Source organism: Pezoporus wallicus, unplaced genomic scaffold (genome assembly GCF_028554395.1).
Source record: "Pezoporus wallicus isolate ANWC-B61680 ecotype Strahan unplaced genomic scaffold, APGP_CSIRO_Pwel_v1 contig_5787, whole genome shotgun sequence".
NCBI lineage: Eukaryota > Metazoa > Chordata > Aves > Psittaciformes > Psittacidae > Pezoporus > Pezoporus wallicus.
The window spans coordinates 110,489-117,376 of NW_026637253.1; positions in this window are offsets into that span (position 1 = coordinate 110,489).

A 6,888-nucleotide genomic window follows, 5' to 3' on the forward strand; every position below is an offset into this window, starting at 1 on the left:
CCCTTCTTCAATTGGGGCCTCTCTTACCCCACCCTTGCTACAGTTTTGGCAGTAATACAACAATATTACAACATCTCTTGTCTAAGCCTGATTAGACAATCTTAATGTACCCACTTTGATTTGCTGTTACAATGAAATTTCTCTGTTATCTGCTACACAAGATGGGCAACTTCTTAAAAAAAAAGTTTGATTTTTAACAATTAGTGGTCTTTTTCTGGCATTCCCAATATTCCCTGCTCTCATAGGCTTAGTCACTGTAACAAGTATTTCTAGTGAACGCATATTTCTCTATAGAAGGCAGACTACATGAAAGAAATGTATGTAACGCCCTCGCAAACACTTGAAAAACAACATGAAATTACAGAATTCCTTGTACATACCTTGATGATTTGATTTGAGTATGAATGGTGGGATCACAGCACAGCAAGATTACTGTGGATGCAGTGTGACTCTAGATATGTATAAATAAAACAACTTGACTTTCATAAAGGCTGTTTTCATTGTCAGTGAATGTACTCTGAGTTAGATTCAGCCTCTAGATACTATCAAAAAATTGCCTCCAACCTGGCTGGGATCCCAGGAACTCTTACGTGTCTTGATGACATTGACATATATGACCTCTCTCCACCCTTTCAGACCAAATGCTGCCTAAAAGATTTTGGTGGTTTTGATGACACTCGCTTCATTTGCACAAGTGTCATTTGTTGCTGAACGAACACTGAATCTGTTGATTTGCACAAACCACTGCACAGCTTATCACTGTTGCTCCAGAGTGCTTATGAGGAGACAAGCCTTCCCTTGCTGGAGGAAACTCGTCATTCCGCATCTTGCCTTGAAAGAATGAACTTTTAGCTTTAGCTTATCCTAGTGCATTCAGCCTGCTAAGTTATTTACTGGCTTTTAAACCATTGTGCAGAATGTTTATTAGAATTTTGAACTCTTCTGGAACCCAAACAACAGAAGCATTGTCAGTATAAACTTCTGTCACTATGTGTATATGCACAGCTTATTCCCGAAATGTCTCTCCACATTCAGTGTTTTTACGATGGTGCAAAATGAGTGTTTGAACCCAAAACAAATTTTAATAAAACTTATACTTGCTCTTATTTAAAATACTCCATTGAAAATTTCCCCTCCAGTGCAAATTATTCTGCTCCTTTCTCTCACTTTTCCTCTCTCTCCCTTTATGCTTCTTCATCCTCTTTCATTTTATATCTTGCATTTAGCATTTTTGCATTCTTGCTCTTAAGAATAGAGAATAGGCAGGACCTTCTTGGTAATTCTTGTCCCTTGTATACCAACTTTTTTTAAGCTGTTTGTGTCCCACCAATTCTCCAGCTTTAAGTCTGTTTGAGGTCCTCGCTGTTAAACTATTTCCAGACTTCCAGGGGCCTATGGTGTTCCATATCTTCCAGGGTGTATATGCCCTGTCCTGAGGGCTCACAGCCCAAGGGTTATCAGTGGGCAGACATTAGTGGAAGGAGGCAGAGACATTCTGCTCATGTTAACTAGAATATCCTCTGATGTAAAGACAGAGATGGGAAAATGATGGAGAGATACCACGGCAAATGAGATGATTCCTCGCTGGAATAAGAAACCAGTTCCATTTTTTCCACTCCCCTTAAAAAGAACCCCTCAGTTCAAGAATAAGTTGTAAACAAGAGTGACTTCAGAAAGGGGAAGAAGCACATCACTCAGGATGGACTTGGAGAAGAACAAGACCTGTGAGAGTCTCTCCTCTGTTTGCAGGGGAGGACAAGAAGCATTTCCACACAGCTTATGCCTCATAATCCTTCTTTCAGTGTAGACTCTCCGCTATGGGCATGGTGCCTGCTATCATGCTTTAGTGCTTGTGCAAGCAGGCTACCTGGAAAGAAATTCATGTGATATAGGTAAAGGCAATATCACCCCAGGGGAGTGAGGAATCAGCAGCACTTGTACCTTTCATTCTCTGTTCCAGAGATACAAACAAAAGGGAGTGGCAAACCTCATAGAGCATTGCTATCTTTTTTATTTTAAATTTTGATCAATCCATTAGGCACTGTTTTAAGTAGCATTGCTTCTTCAGTGACAATCTATCTCAACTCCATTCATACCTGGTCATGCTACATGTGATAACTGGAAGACAGAAATTTGCCAGGATGGAGAAGTTTCTGTTTACTCCTGTCAGTGTGAAAACACTTCTAAGTGAAGTACAGATCTAAAGAAAAGTAGAAGGAAGAGGAAAAAAATAAAAGCCACAAGATGGTATGTGCATGTTCAGCAGCCATCCTTGAAAGACTGCACACAGAAGATTCGGGAAGCAGCAGAGGATGACTACATAGATGCACAACTCAAAAGCATGGGTGGATTGTTAGAGACAACCAGTTGCTGGCTTCTGTTAGAAATACATCTCTCTTTCCTCAAGGCCTGAAATTAAATTTTTAAACATGGGCACTGGACATTCACAGGAGAGGACCAGCTTCTTATTATTATTCTATGGCTAATGGTCTAGTTCTACAGCTATTACAGTTTGATTAGACGTATGTGCAGTGACATTAAATTCCTACTCCTGTGCCTTCCTTCTCTAGTCCAGTGCTTCTACAGCACGGGACTCATAGTTTATTCAGTGCATCCAATCTGTTATGCAGATAGTGGGGAAAAGGGTAAAAAGCCCCTATCCATCATCACTTCCACCATGCCGGAGTCCAGCTTTTCCTGTTATGTATATACACATCTTTAATGTGGATCCCACTTCTACAGCTTGAATTCTTGCTTCTCTGTGCCATCACACATCAGCCTCATACCCTTTAGCTCTCCTCCTGTCTCTAGCTTTTCCCCCTAAAGTTTTAGTTTATCCCCATTTCCCATGCCTCTCTTCATCTTCCACTCTCCCACTGCACAGTGCCTATTTTTTCAGGTCATGCCACCTCCATACAATGTCCTCACCAAAAAAAGTTTGTTTGCTTCTTTCTAAGTTCACATTAAACAGACTAAGGTGCTGATGGGCTACAAGTCAGTCACAGGCTGTAGACTGCACAGTTCTGACATGCAGAACTTCAGTTAAAAAACTGAAGGAATAATTTAAGAATACTTATTAATTTAAAATACTTCTCTTTGGGTACAGTGCAATGCCATACAGATGCAATTGAGCCTGCTCTAAATCCAGCATTTCTTTGCAATGCTCTGTCCTGCCTCATTTGCCTGTCTTCCTGTGAGGAATAGGCAAAATCCCACACTCTTATGTCACTATGCCACTGCTGATACCCGGTTCAGTTCTTTTACCGCTAGTTCATTTACCTTTGACTTTTGCAGGCATACTAGGAAGAATTCTTTTAGGAGGCTCTGGAAGGGTGAGAACAACATACACATGAAAGGAGTATTTAAAATATTTCACTTCTTTGACTTTCTTCGTATAATTTTTATGTTCTGTTTGCACTGCTAAACTGTTTTTAGGTGTATAAATTATTTTTTTTCCAGACAATCACTGTAAACAGTGTGCCTAGTAAGAACAGTATTAACTCAGCTTTAATCCAGCTTGCTTTTGGGTCCTTAACCCTTGCTACTGATGCCCATCTCTTTGACAGGGAGTCAACAGGAAGCATGACACCATGGGACAGGATGTGTGACACCATTAAACTTCCTGATGAAGCTCCATTCTTTGTACTCTCATAGCCATAAGAAACCTTACTGATCCCATGTATAACTATAATACACTGTCTCTTCCTTAATACAGTAGGAGTTAGAGTAGATGAGCCATGTACAATGCTTTGCATGGATAAAGAAATATTGCAAATTTATGTTAAATGCAGCTTTAATTATTAAAAAAAAACAAACAACAGAGCGAGACTATGGCAAAGAGAGTTTTTTTTAAATGGAAGACAGAAGAAAAGTGGATTGTGTTTATATTTTGGTTGAAGAAGGATCATCATAAAAACCAAGCCAACAGTTTCATGTTGTAAGCACCAATATAGAGGAAATGCTGTCAATACTGATTTTTAACCATAAGAAAAAGTGACTAAATATATTTCTTGATAGGTGAAATATTCTAGAGTCAGGACAAAGTCATACTTGCTAAAGCAATCTCAGGCCCATGTTACAATGTTTTCTAATGAATGACATAATAACATCCTTTCTACCCATCAATATCACTTCATCATTCAGCCTAAAGTTCAGATGAGAGAATAGCTTGAGATTGATTTTTATCAACCCTGTACAAGGACTGAATTCCCACTTCCCAGTTCCTTGGATTCCCCACCTCCTTTATTATTCAGCCTTGCCTCATTCAGCAGGCAGCATCTGGAGAATACATTGCTCATTTTCCACACCAGTTACAGGGTGAGCAGTGGTCAAGGCAGGGCTTCCATATGAATGAGGAGCAATATTTGTTTGATGTGTAGGGAGCATTTTATTTTCCTTAGAACTTTACCTAAGAGACAACAGCCAATTGATCGTGAAGCCTATGAGAGCTAGAAGTAGCTTTGCCTTTGCCCTGGGCTTGTTAGGCTGTTGTACAAGCCCTGAAATTCAAAGCATTGCAAGGAATGTTTCCTTGCAACACTTTTTGTTTAGTATAGCCAAGCCTCTAGTGAAGGTTTCTGGCAGACTCTATGCATAGGAAGTACAGCACGTATAATAATTAACTTTTTTCTTTAAACTCATAATTACAGACATTAAGGCATGAGAATAGGTGGACTTGTTCTATATAGTGCAGAAAAAAACTACCTTAGTGATGCATTTTGGGTGTTTGATTAAAAAAACCTGTTGCTGGAAGCAGCAAAACAAATGAAGAAATTGACTAGCTTGATTTTTGGGCATCTACTTAAGTATCTATTGCATTTGCACGCCCAAGAGTAATTTTAAAAGCCTCCTCCCCCCCCCCCCCGATAATATGAGTTTCTAAAGAAGCTTGTGCTATGACAGTTGCGGTGTCTGAAAGGATCCAGAGAACATTCAGTACCTACTATTTTTAATGATGGGAAACTGTTTCATGCCTGAGAAATAAATGCCTTTTCTATACCTCAGGGGAAGAGTTGTGCAATACTGAATGACTTGCCATGCCCAGGCTAGTCTTTAAACCCTTGCTTCCAACTGTACAAGAAGCTGGAGCTCCAGAAAGCGACGTTCCCATCCAAAGCATATACCTTATTAGGAACTTTTCTTTCCTATCGCTGTTTACCAAGCCATCTCGGACAGAAGACGCCAGTGCTTTGGCGTGCTGCAGGACAGCCCCGACCATGCCCATGGGTGTGTATTTCCATCTGAAAGCATCAATGTGTAGATAAGACTGACCCTATAAAGCCACCTATCTTTTATGACTTTGTGATTGTCTAGTAAATTGAAGCAAAACAGAGAAAGTGCAGAGCTCAGTGCTCTCTTTCTTAGCTGGAAATTATGCTTACAAACATTTGCCCCACAAATACTGCAAATGTGAACCTGGGTTTCTGGCTGTCAGACCTCAGCTGGAGCCTTTTAATCACAGAATCACAGGATGGTTTGGGTTGAACCTTAAAGATCAGCCAGTTCCAATCCCCCTGCCATGGGGACGCCTTGCAGAAGACCAGGTTGCTCAAAGCCCTGGCCAACATGGCCCTGAGTTCAGGTTTATGAAGCACATCTTTTCCTATCTTTTACTATGCTAGGATAGTTTCTAGTTAGGCTTCTCCAGGAGCAATTCCCCAGTAGCGTATATTGTTCCTCTGACTTAAACAAAGGATGCTCAAGGCTGCTCTTAGTATAAATATTGTCCATGGCTTAGGTTAAATTAAGAATTAAGAAGACCAGAACCCTGGAATCCACTATATATAGATTTCAAGTGACTCTCCGAGTTGGTTCGTGTATTTTTGGCTCCCACAGACATGACGGCCGGGGGTGTCTGTGGACAAAGAATTTACTCCGCATGTATCTCGCTGCCGGGCAGAAGGCCTTGCCCGTCTCCGTGTCCTGCCTATTTGCCACCCCTGGGCAGCAATGCCCTCCCGCTTTCTGCCCGGGGCGGAGGGGTGACGCCGTGCTGTAGCAACCGGGCGGTCTCCAGGTCAACCGCGGGACGGCAGCGACGCCGGCTCCGGGCGGGCGGGGAGGGAGGCGGCGGCGGCGCGGCCGGAGGCAGGTGAGGGCGTGAGAGGGCCGCAGCGCTGGGGCTGGCGGCGGTGGCGGCTGAGCAGCGGGGTCGCTGCGGGGTGGCGGGAAGCAGCGGCGGAGCCCCCAGCGCAGTGGTTCCCCAGGTCCCTCGCGGGGGAACCCCTAAGCCTCGCCGCAGGGCTGTGGGCTGCCCAGCGCCGGTGCTGGCAGGCAGGCTCGGGGGGTGTGATCCCGACCCGTCATTCTGCACCGCAGAGGGCTGGGCTTCCGCTCGCACCCCACCGGTTTGCATGCAGTGTATCTGGGGACGCGGTCAGGTATCTCAGGTGGCGGCTGTGAGGGTGCACAGCTACCGCCTGCCAACAGGCAAGTTGTGTGGCAGTGAAGCATGAGTGGCCATGGTGGCCAGACAGGCCTTGCCCTGTGTTCCGCCTCTTCCTTAGGCCCAGCTGTAGTTTTCACAGAATCATAGAATCAGCTGGCTTGGAAAGACCTTTAGGATCATCAAGTTAAAACCATCACCCCAGCACTGCCAAGACCACCACTAAACCATGTGTCACTAAGGGACTCACCTACACGGTTTTTGAACACTTCCAGGGATGGTGATTCCACCACTTCCCTGGGAAGCCTGTTCCAATAGCTCATGACCTTTTCAGTGAAGAAATTTTTCCTAATACCAACCTAAACCTCCCCTGGAGCAGCTTGAGGCCTTTACCTCTTGTCCTGTTCTGCTGTGACATGCTCTGCCCACCCCAGGCCTCCACACACCTTTCGTCTGGGGTTCAGTGTCCCGGGTGGCATGGTGTCTTCTCGACCTGTAAGGCA